Genomic DNA, 12,184 nt, shown 5'->3' on the forward strand with positions numbered 1-12,184 from the left:
TTTAGTGGAGACAGGGTTTCACCATGTTGGCCAGGCTGGTCTCGAATTCCTGACCTCAAGTGATCCACCCGCCTCAGCCTCCCAAAGTGCTGGGATCACAGGCATGAGCCACTGCACCTGGCCAAAAAACAAGATTCTGTTGCATTTCCTACAGCATCCTAGGAGAATCTACACTCAGAAGAACCAGGAACATCTGGGCTTAGGGAGGAGAGTAAAGAAAGGGCAAGATATCTGTCCCTGGGGCTTCCCCAGTCCAGTGGGAGAGCACACCCAGCAGAACCCAATGGGAATCTGACCCTGACCCTCAGAACCTTAGACTTAGTAAGGAGCAAGGGAGAAATCTGGGCAGACTTCCTGGAATAGATGGAAAAACATAAATTAAAGTGCTCTCCAACTTTAATATGCATGATCATCACCTGGAGCACTTAGTAAAAACGTTAGTATTTATATCAATTAAAGCACAGAGTAGAGTGAGACTCAGTTTCAATAAATAAATAAATAGAGTAATAATTTAAAAATAAAAATGTAAATGCAGACCCTTAGACCTTTTCACCCAACTACTCTCAGAGAGTCTGATTCAGTGGGTGAACATCACAGAATCAGCCCTCAGGTGACTCTGTGACAGTGGCCCAAAGACCACAGTGGCCTGTAACAGAGGAGGTGGGACATCCCAGATGGTGGAACAGCCTGCCCTGTGCAGTGAGGAGTGGGCGAAGCCCTCATGTGAGGACAGGTTGTCTGGCTAGAGCCACAAACTACAGTCGTAAGAGATAAAGAAAATAGGTTGGGCACAGAGGCTCATGCCTGTAATCCCAGAACTTTGGGAGGCCGAGGCAGGAGGATCACCTGAGTCCAGGAGTTCGAGACCAGCCTGGGCAACACAGTGAGGCCCTGTCAGTACAAAAAATAAAAATAAAAATTAGCTGGGCATGGTGGCGCATGCCTATAGTCCCAGCTACTCAGGAGGCTGAGGTGGGAAGATCGCTTGAGCCTGGGAGGCGGAGGTTGCAGTGAGCAGTGATTGGTGCACTCCAGCCTGGGTTACAGAACAAGTCTCTGTCTCAAAAAAGAGAGAGAGAGATGAGAGAGAGAGATGAGAGAGAGAGAGAGAATGAGGCAAATAGCTTTAGACACTTTTAAAGGAAAGAAAGCAATTGACATTTATTTTGAGTGCATACTGTATGCTAGACATTTTATATAACACAATTGCTTGCTGTATTACTCATGCCAACAGTGGGGGCGTGGGGAATGGGAGGCATTATTATCCGCACGTTACAGATGGTGAAACAAAGCCCAGAAGGGTGTTCTGGATTCACCTTTCCTTTCTGCTATGGTCTGAATGTGTCCTTCCCCCCAAATTCATGTGTTGAAATGCTAATCCCCAAGGTGATAGTATTAAGAGATAGGGCCTCTGGCAGGTAATTAGGAATGGGATTAGTACCCGAATAAAAAAGATCCAAGGCTCATGCCTGAAATCCCAGGACTTAGGGAGGCCAAGGCAGGTGGACTGCTTGAGCCCAGGAGTTCAAGACTAGCCTGGACAACATGGTGAAACCCCGTCTCTACAAAAAGTACAAAAAGTAGCTGAGCGTAGTGGTGCATACCTGTAGTCCTAGCTACTCAGGAGATTGAGGCAGGAGGATCACTTGAGCCCAGGAGGTTGAGGCTGTGGTGAGCTGTGATCTCGCCACCGCACTCCAGCCTGGGCAACAGAGAGAGACCCTAGTGTGAGAGAGATACTTTCACCCTTTCGACTATGTGAGGACACAGCAAGAAGGCTCTGTCAATGAGGAAGTGGGTCCTCACCAGACAACACCACTTTGATCTTGGACTTCCCACCTTCAGTACTATGAGAAATAAATTTCTGTTGTTCATAAGTTACCCAGTTTATGGTATTTTGTTATAGCAGCCCAAACAGACTAAGATAAATTCACATCCCATACAATTAACCGTTTTAGCCACTTTAAAGTGCACCGTATGGTGGAATCTGGTGGGTTCACACTTGTGCCACCATCACCACTGTGTAGTTCCAGAACATTTTCATCAACCCAAAAGGAAACTCCATATCCACTAATAGTCATTCACCTTCCACTGCCACCGCCCAAGCCCTGGCAACTACTGATGTGCTTTCTCTATGGGGTTCCCTACTCTGGATATTTCATGTAAATGGAATGATAGAATATGTGGCTTTCTGTGTTTAGCTTCTTTTACTTGGCATGTTTCCAAGGTTCAGCTTCTTTTACTTATTATGTTTCCAAGGTTCATCCACATTGTAGCATGTGTCAGAACTTCATTGCTTTTCATGGCTGAATAGTATTCTATTGTATGGATATACTATATTTTGTTTATCCATTCATTAGTTGGTGGACATTTGGGTTGTTCTACCTTTTGGCTATTGCGAATAGTGTATTATGACTATTGGGTATAATTTTTTTTGAACACCTGTTTCCAATTCTTTGGGTATATACCTAGGAATGGAATTGCTGGATCACCCCTGGGGTTTTAGCATCTTCATTGCTTGGCAGAATGTTCCCTGATCAACCAGGTAAGGAGAACCATGAGGTTCTTTCCCTCCTCTTCCTTCCTTAACCCCTCTAGAGTGGGATTCAAGAATAGGGCAAGCAATTCCAGTTACCTAACAATTTGAAAAAAGAGGAAATGAGCCTTCCCCTTTCAGGTAGGACGAGGGAGCGCAGGAGGGGCAGAGGAATTTGCTGAAAGAACTGGTGAGCATCTACCTACCTCACTGGGGCTCTAGCCTCCTTCTTAGGTGATGTGTCCCCTCAGATTTTTTGTTTTGAGACAGCGTCTTGCTCTGTTGCCCAGGCTGGAATGCAGTGGCCTGACCATGGCTCACTGCAGCCTCAAACTCCCAGGCTCAAGTGATCCTTCCACCTTAACCACCAGAGTAGCTGGGACTACCCATGGCCAGCTAATTTTTTTTTTTTTTTTTTTTTTGGTAGATATGAGGTCTCACTATGTTGCCAGAGCTAGTCTTAAACTCCTGTCTCCCCAGATTTTGTACATGGTAGTCTTTCATGAGTTTTTCAGAGAACTTGGCAATTTACCATCACTTCTGGGTAGGAATTGGGATAAGCTATGAAAGTTGTTACATATAGAATCCATTTACAAAGAAAATAAGAGGAAGAGACAAAATTGAAATGAAAGCTGCGCAAGGTGAATCTGGGTGCATTATAGCTTGATACATACATTTCATGGGGAGAAGAATTTTCCAATTCCAAAGGTCATTAGGCGTAAGGCAGCAGTAGCCAATCTTTGTAGGACAACAAGGCATCTGCTTGAGAGGAGCGTTGTCTGCTCATAGTCTTGTTGTGGCCTCTGGCTCCTTGCTGCCAACTATGGCCACTCACAGGGAGTGGTTGAGCAGGGGCAAGTGTCCACTTTGTGACTGTGTTATTAGGAGGATTTAAGTAGTGATAAGGCTTGGGTGATTCTGATATCCCTTTCACCCTTAAAATTTGATGAGCTATGAGGACCTGGGTCTCAGTGTCTGGTCCTTTAAGTCAAGGGCAAAGTCAGTCCTGAGATATAGCCTCTAGCCACACCTAAGCCCACTCCAACCCACCAACCAGATTTCATTCAGCCCACCAGAAATCCAGGCAGAACAGAGTCCAAGACCTCCTTTGTCCCAGATCTCAGACTCCCTTGTCTGTCTCTGTCTTACCTTTAGATGGCTCCAATTACACATGTATGTGATATCAATGTCTCTCTGACAAGTAGACACTCAGCATTTTGACTCTGAGCTGTGCCCTGTGTGTTCCCCTTGCTTGGTATCTGTGCAGACTTTCCTCTGGACTTGCTGCCATCTCCTTGTCAGGAACTTTCCAAATTTTTTTCAAGCCTCAGGCTGTGACTTGGTTCCAGTGACTAGACAGCCATCTTCAGTTTGCTTTTTGACCATTTCCCCAATGACTGCATAAATAGCACATCTGGATGGCCTCCTTTAAGCCCATGATGCTGTGCAGTGCCCACAGCCTGAAGGCCAGGGAGGAGAGACAATCAGCTGTCTGTTTCAAGAGAAGGAGCTCCTGTCCCCATCCCAGCAGTAGAATCCCAATACATACACAGATCACAGCAGAGCTGCTCTGATTAAAGCTGGGGAGAGAGCCAGAGCCCATCAAGGGCCCTCTCCTTTGCCTTCTTTCTCCAGTGAGTTGAGTTTGAAAAACACCTGGATCAGGGCTGGCAAGGCACTCTGGTTGGCTAGCAAATGGCTCACTTATCCCTTGCTTTCCTTGCTAACATCTAAAAACGCAGGCAGGGCTGGGCACAGTGGCTCACGCCTATAATCTCAATGCTTTGGGAGGCTGAAGGGGGAGGATCGCTTGAGCTCAAGAGTTTGATACCTTCCTGGGCAATGCAGGGAGACTCTGTCTCTACAAAAAATAAAATAAATAAACTAGCAAGGTGTGGTGGTACATGCCTATGGTTCCAGCTACTTGGGAAGCTGAGGTCGGAGGATTGCTTGAGCCCCAGAGTTTAAGGCTGCAGTGAGTCCTGATCATGCCACTACACTCCAGCCTGCACTCCTTGACAGAGCAAGCCCTTGTCCCTAATAAATAAATAAATATAAAAACAAAAACCCAAGCAGCCTCAGGGGTAGAAGGAATAGCAAGTGCTAAGGCATTTGCCTACCACCTGAGAATCCAAAGAGGTCCAGGGCCATGCAGGATTTTCGGGGGGGAGAATGAGCTAGAGGATCTGGTTCTGCCTGTCATTCTCCTCTGGAACTGCTGTGGGTTTAGTGCAACATTCCAAGATACCCAGGAGGAGAACTGGGATATCCCAAACAAATCAGAACTCCCTAGCATAGTCTGAGATCCTATTAGAAGAAATCCTGAAATGCCTTGCCCTTTGTTTTTTTGTTTTTTTGTTTGTTTTGTTTGTTTTTTTGAAACGGAGTCTGGCTCTGTCCCCCAGGCTGGAGTCCAGTGGCACAATCTCGGCTCACTGCAACCTCCGCCTCCCAGGTTCAGGCGATTCTTCTGCCTCAGCCTCCTGAGTAGCTGGGACTACAGGTGAGCGCCATCATGCCCAGCTAATTTTTGTATTTTTAGTAGAGACGGGGTTTCCCCATATTGGCCAGGCTGGTCTCGAACTCCAGACCTCGTGATTCGCCTGTCTCGGCCTCCCAAAGTGCTGGGATTACAGGCATGAGCCACTGCGCCCAGCCAACCCTTCATTTTTTCAACACGTTTCAGTGGCTACTACGTGCTAGGCACTGGGAATTCAATGGGGAAAAACACATTTCCCACCTTTGTCAAGAAATCTATAGTCCAGGCCGGGCGTGGTGGCTCATGCCTGTAATCCCAGCACTTTGGGAGGCTGAGGCGAGTAAATCACCTGAGGTCGGGAGTTCGAGACCAGCCTGATCAACATGGAGAAACCCCGTCTCTACTAAAAATACAAAATTAGCCTGGGGTGGTGGCACATGCCTGTAATCCCAGCTACTCGCGAGGCTGAGGCAGGAGAATCGCTTGAACAACCGGGAGGCAGAGGTGAGTCAAGATCGCGCCATTGCACTCCAGCCTGGGCAACAAGAGTGAAACTCCGTCTCAAAAAAAAAAAAAAAGAAAGCTATAGTCCAATGTGGGAGTCAAGGAAATAAGAAGGTAACTACAATACAGTATGCTTAAGTTTCATGGTGGGTGAATAGAAAGCAGTAAAGAATCTGCAAGAGGGACACCTAACACCTAATGACCTAATGCAGTTTGTTTGCTTGTTTGTTTTTGAGATGGAGTCTCGCTCTGTCACCCAGGTGGGAGTGCGGCAGCGGGATCTCGGCTTACTGCAACCTCTGCCTCCCTGGTTCAAGCAATTCTTCTGCCTTGGCCTCCTGAGTAGCTGGGACTACAGGTGTGCATCACCACACCAGGCTGATTTTTGTATTTTTAGTAGAGACGGGGTTTCACCATGTTGCCCAGGTTAGTCAGGAACTCCTGACCTCAGGTGATTCACCCGCCTTGGCCTCCCAAAGTGCTGGGATTACAGGCGTGAGCCACCGCGCCCGGCCTCCAATGCAGTTTTATGTGGTGCTTGTTCCCAGGGAGGCCTGTATTTCAGACATGAAATTTTATGTAAAAGAATCTTGTCCTATGTAGGAAAATGGAACTTGTATGGGATTCAGACTTTTAAACTCAGATCCATTTCTGGTTTCATTATTTTTTTTTTTTCCAGAGACAGAGTCTTTCCATGTTGCCTAAGCTGGTTTCCAACTCCTGGGCTCAAATTATCTTCCCACCTCAGCCTCCCAAAGTGCTGGTATTACTGGCATGAGCCACCATACCTGGCCCTTTTCTATGGTTCTTTTTTTATTTTATTTTTTTGAGATGAGGACTTGCTCTTGTTGCCCAGGCTGGAGTGCAGTGGCATGATCTCGGCTCACTGCAACCTCTGCCTCCCAGGTTCAAACGATTCTCCTGCCTCAGCCTCCCAAGTAGCTGGGACTACAGGCGCCCACCACCATGCTCAGCTAATTTTTGTATTTTTAGTAGAGACGGGGTTTCCCCATATTGGCCAGGCTGGTCTCGAACTCCTGACTTTGTGATCTGCCCGCCTCAGCCTCCTAAAGTTCTGGGATTACAGGCGTGAGCCACCGCATCCGGCCTAATTTCCTTATCTTTAAAATGGTGACTAGGCCGGGCGCAGTGGCTCACACCTGTAATCCCAGCACTTTGGGAGGCCAAGGCAGGAGGATCACCTGAGGTCAGGAGTTCAAGACCAGCCTGGCCAACATGGGGAAACCCCATCTCTACTAAAAATACAAAACTTAGCCGGGTGTGGTGGCGGGTGCCTGTAATCTCAGTTACTTGGGTAGCTAAGGCAGGAGAATCGCTTGAACCGGGAGGCGGAGGTTGCAGTGAGCCGAGATCATGCCATTGCACTCCTCTCTGGGAGAAACAGTGAGACTCTATCTCAAAAAAATAATAAATCAATCAATCAATAAATAAAATGGTGATTAAATAGCAAGGCCTATGGGATTGTTATGATAAGATCATGTAAATGAAATGCTTAGCATGACTCTTACCACAATCATCTTCATTTTTATCTATATGTACATAGAGGTAGAGAGAGGTTAGGTGACTGGACCAAGGGCACAGGAGAGTCAGTGGCAGATTCAAACTTCAAGGCTCTGTCGACCTGCCCCGGACCCCATCCTCCTGATACCACACAGCGCCTCCTCTCAGGAAATGGGGGGAAGGCTGATGGGGACTGCTCTGGCCCCCAAGGCTCAGGACACACTGGAAAACAGAGGATCTCAATTCTGCTCCACACCGATGCCTGCCCCCACACCCTGAACCATGAGCAGAGATAACAGTCTTGTCAAGCTGTTGGTAGGCCAGCTAGGCACACACAGGCCAGAGAAAGGAAAAAGAATGATGAGGTGACCAAATAAATAGGAGAGTAGAGTCAAGCGTAGTGGCTCACACCTGTAATCCCAGCACTTTGGGAGGCTGAGGCGGGTGGATCACTTGAGGTCAGGAGTTGGAGGGCAGCCTGGCCAACATGGTGCAACCCCATCTCTACCGAAACATAACAAACCCAAACAAACAAACAAACAAAAAATTAGCTGGGCGTGGTGGCGCAGGCCTGTAGTCCCAGCTACTTGGGAGGCTGAGGCCAGAGAATCGCTTGAGCCCAAGAAGTTGAGGTTGCAGTGAGCCGAGATTGTGCCACTGCACTCCATCCTGGATGACAGCAGAGTGAGAACCTGTCTCAAAAAAGGAAAAAAAAAAAAGAAAGAAATGTGAAAAATGAAAAGTAGGTATGTTCCTAGTAGACTGTAAGCTCCAGGAAGGCAGGGATCATGTCTGCTTATCATCATATCCCTGGTGCCTAAGATAATATCTGGTATATAACTAGGTTCATGAATATGGGCTGAAAACAATAGAAGATACGAGGTCATGTCATAGCCACATCACTTAGCCTCTTATTATTTCCTACCTTTTCCCTCAAAACACACACCCTATTTCAAATGTTTTGCCTCCATTTCCAGCACTGGGGCTACTTAAAAATGATTTCAAAGACGTGGTACAGGCTGGGTGTGGTGGTTCACATCTGTAATCCTAGCACTTTGGGAGACCGAGGCGGGTGGATTACTTGAGGTCAGAAGTTCAAGACCAGCTTGGCCAACATGGTGAAACCCCGTCTCTACTGAAAATACAAAAATTAGCCAGGCATGGTGATGTGCGCCTATAGTTCCAGCTAGTTGGGAGGCCGAGGTGGGAGAATTGCTTGAACTCGGGAGGTGGAGGTTGCAGTGAGACCAAGATCGCGCCACTGCACTCCAGACTGAGCGACAGAGTGAAATCCTGTCTCAAAAAAAAAAAAAAAAAAAAAAAAGATTTCAAAGGTGTAGTATTGGGTTCTGGAGAACCCAGACCACACTGGCCCCTTCCTAAAGCGCCCGTCTAATTTCTCATTCCAAGCCTTCCTCCCGTGGCCAGTTTCTCCTGTATCCCACTCTCTCTTCTGCCTCATGAACCCTCATTTTGACACAAGGGGTCAAAGGCAGGTTTAAAGGCAGAAGACCCAGCTTGAGTACTGCTTCTACTAGAGGTAACCCCTATTAGCCTCCATTTCCTTATCCAAAATGGAACCAAATTATAGTAACCACCTCATGGGTTATTGTGAGGATTAAATTGATAACATTTACGGAAGGCACTTAAAACAGGGCCTAGCATGAAGCAAACACTGTATATGTGTTTGTTATTATCATTGCTATTATTCTGAACTGAAGTAAAGCATGCATATAAAAATGTTTTAAATTATAAAGCATTTTAAAAATGTAAAAGATGGCCAGGCACGGTGGCTCACGCCTGTAATCCCAGCACTTTGGGAGGCCGAGACGGTTGGATCGCCTGAGCTAAGGAGTTCGAGACCAGCCTGGGCAACACGGTGAAACCCCATCTCTACTAAGATACAAAAAAATCAGCTAGACTGTGTCTAAAAAAAAAAAAATGTAAAAGATTACTCTGATAATTTTATGTTGAGTAAATCTTAGGGACAAGAATATGAGCTTATCCCAAGTTCCTTCAAAATGCAGAGAAACCTTACAGGAACAAATTTTTTCTAAGTCACTTTTCTTAACTGCCAGGTAGTATTTCCAGGAACAAAACAGAAGAAATGGCTACATACACATACACTGACACACAATCACTCTATGGTATTACCTTGTTAGTTTTAATGTTTAGCATCTACTTGTCCACCCCCAGAATAAAAACTCCATGCTAGAAGTTTTGTCTGAATTGTTCAGAGCATGGCACTGAGTGGGTATTTTTGTTGAACTAATGAAGAAATGAAGTTCTACAGCAGATAAGCGGAGTACCAGGTCACAGAAGCATCACTTTGAGGACCAGGACTTGAATGAAAATGGAATATATGGAATTATTCCTCAGAAGGCCTCTGCCAGTCAATGGTGGCTGCCTTAGATTGCCAAATAAGGGGCATGGGATACATGTATATGAACAATTGAAGACCAGCCCTCTACTTTTGGAACAAGGAATTGGGGAAGGGCAGATGAGGTTAAAAATCTCTGCAAAGAGCCTCTTTTCTTTGGCCCAGGAATGCTTCCTGAACTCTTCTGATTTCCCCCTGCCCAGCAGCAGAGGCTATTCTGTGAAGGTTTTAGGCTTCCAATCGGGCTGAGTGGGGTATTCTGCCGCCAAAGTGGAGGTTAGAGGGTATGCTGGGAGCTCCCTTGGCCTTGCCAGGTGAGCCTGCCCAGGGAGCCTGCATCGGGCCCATTATTATGACTATTTATTAATAATAATATCGTTATTAAATATTTATGAAGTGCTCATGCTCTGCTAGAAGGTGGCCCTCCCATCACTGACCCACCCTTCCAGCAACGCCTGGGTCCCTACCCCCGGGTCCCACCGGTCGTCCCGGAGTTTGTTCATTCGGGAGAACTGTGACAGGTCGCCCTGGCCGCCCCAGCTGGCCCTAACCGCCGGGTACCCAGGCGTCCGTTTTCTCCAGAGGGGCAAGGATCCGCTCCTGATCGCCACTGGGTCTGCGTACAGAGCGTCCCCTGTGGTCCGTGCCCCACAAGGGCTCCAGGGGCAGAAACGGGGAGGGGCCAGGTCGGGGTTCCCCACCGGGTCCACCTGGCGGCCGCTCCCTCCGCTCCAGGTCCAGAGCGGCCCGCGGGCGGGCGAGGGCGCGGCCCCCGGGTGTCTAGCCCCAGACGGGCAACCGCGCGCTGTCCCGCTCCCGCAGCTCCCCGCCGCCCCGGCCCCGCATCCCGCCGCCCCGGCCCCGCGGCTTTTTTTTCTCTTTATCATAAATATATAAATTATGCTAATTACGGGCATTGCATATTAACCAAACCCGAAACCTCCCCTGCCCGGCCCCCTCCCCCTCCGTGCAAACCCCTCCCCGCCCCGGACCCCGCTACTTACCGGAGCCCGAGCCCGAGCCGCCTTCGCCGCGGGTGCCTGGCGGCCACCGATTAGAGATTCATCTCACAGCCCGGGCCAGGGGGCCGGGGCCGGGGCCGGGGCCACGGCGGCCGCCGCCCGCAGACAAAGAAGCCAGTGCGGCTTGGCTGGGCTCGGCTCGGCCCGGGAGCTGGTCGGGACCCGCCGCCGCCCCCGGGCCCCCAGCCTGGGCTGGGCAGAGCCGAAGGGGGCTCCGCTGGCTGCGCCGGGCGGAGGGGGGACGGCCGGGAAGCGGGAAGGGGAAGCCGGGTGGGGGGGGCGGTCAGGTATATATTTTTCTTCGTTCCCCCCTTCCACGACCCCCCCCTTTTCCCTCCCCCCCTTTTTTCCCTCCTTCTGCTACTTGGATTTTTTTAGCTGCTGCGTCATGAGCATAATTTATGCAAAGAGCTTTGCCGCATGCTGCACCGCCCGCGCCAGCCGCCGGGGGCGGCGGGCTGGGCGGGCGGTCAGGGAAGGGAGGGGAGCAGGGGAGCCGGGAGCGAGGGGTGGGGGTGGGGAGGGGACCCTCGGGCCCTGGCCAGGCGGGAGGCCCCGGAGGCTCTCTCCCGGGACAGGGGTGGACGGTCAGTGGGTCTGGTTACCCAGCCCCTCCGAGGTGCCCCGGAGGTGGTTTCATTTCGGAAGGTGCCAGAGTAGGCGCTGGAGTCCGGACTGGGGACCCTCCATGCCACATGGCCTTTAGCCGAGGGCTGGGGCGGTGACTCCCGGCCACCGCCTTTCCTCTAGGTAGTCAACTGTCCTCAATGTTGAAAGTCAAGTTTATGTCTATCCCTCCCTCCCTAGAAAGGCGGGGGAACTCAGACATCGCTCAGCCAACGTGGAGAACCTCTTGGAACAGCTGTGCCCCAGCGCCAAAGCAGCGAAGGGTCCCAGGTCCCTCAGCCGGTGGCGGCTGTGGGCTGTGTTGTCTAAAAGCAGATTTCCGGCCTTCTTGTCCAAGTAGACAAGGAAATGTGAACAGAAAGTTCAGTGGAATGGTGAAAAACCTCTAGCAGCTTCTTAAGGTAGAGAGGGGATCAGAAAAGGGATGGATGTGGGCGGCTGAGGGAAAGCAGATTGGAGAAGTGGTGGACAAATGAAAGAGGAAAAAGTTGGAAGACCAAAGTGGAAGCGTGGGAATGAAGAGAGAAGAATTGGGAAGGAAGGAGGCTCTGTAAATCCAGTGAATGTGGATCCCAATACTGAGGCCACCTGCTGTCACCCTAGGCTGTTCCCCCTCCCACCCTCCCCCGATATTTGGTGGTCTGATGATAGCTAGAGGTAGATGGGTTAGAGGCAGTGTGAGAATGCAATTGGAGGCCTCAGTCCTCCCCGGGACTGCTCCGTAAGGCCTCCTGGTGGAAGGGCATTGAATGGCCCGGCCTCCTCGTTAACCTGGCCAGTGGACCAGGCTGTATCAGCTTGCTGTTTACATCTGGAAGTGAGCAGGTACTGCTGGCGGCGGATTTATGAGTAACCAATGTATTAGGAGTCAGAATACTTAGGTTTTAGTCCCAACTCTTCCACTAGCCGTCCAGGCAAGTAATTTAACTTCTTCATTACTTATAAAACAAGGATAATATTTATAATGACATTTATAATGACTACTTCATAGGGTTAAGTTTGTGAGCCTGTATGTGAAAAAACTGAAAGCTGCAAGCTCTATACAACTGTAAGGTGTCATTCCTTGTACAATAGTTGGAACTCGTTTTAATGGCCCTGTGAAACTCTACTGCGTG

The 12,184-nt window shown here is 49.3% G+C and overlaps 1 protein-coding gene across 8 annotated transcripts in view; it reads right to left on the bottom strand.

The window, feature by feature from the left end:
• POU6F1 (POU class 6 homeobox 1) overlaps positions 1 to 10,900 on the bottom strand; it is a 28,767-nt gene extending 17,867 nt beyond the window's left edge. The window contains exons 1-2 of one of the 8 annotated variants that reach the window (XM_054527233.2): positions 10,425 to 10,900; positions 1,605 to 1,702 (exon numbers count right to left, since the gene is read on the bottom strand). The gene's annotated coding sequence lies outside the window, so the exon portion shown is untranslated. Of the gene's footprint in view, positions 1 to 1,604; positions 6,403 to 10,424 lie in introns of those variants that run through there. The other 7 variants (XM_063711785.1, XM_054527235.2, XM_054527232.2 and 4 more) reach the window with 7 other exon arrangements.
• Between the last annotated feature and the right edge of the window lie 1,284 nt (positions 10,901 to 12,184).

The sequence above is a fragment of the Pongo abelii genome, chromosome 10, assembly GCF_028885655.2.
Source record: "Pongo abelii isolate AG06213 chromosome 10, NHGRI_mPonAbe1-v2.0_pri, whole genome shotgun sequence".
Lineage (NCBI taxonomy): Eukaryota > Metazoa > Chordata > Mammalia > Primates > Hominidae > Pongo > Pongo abelii.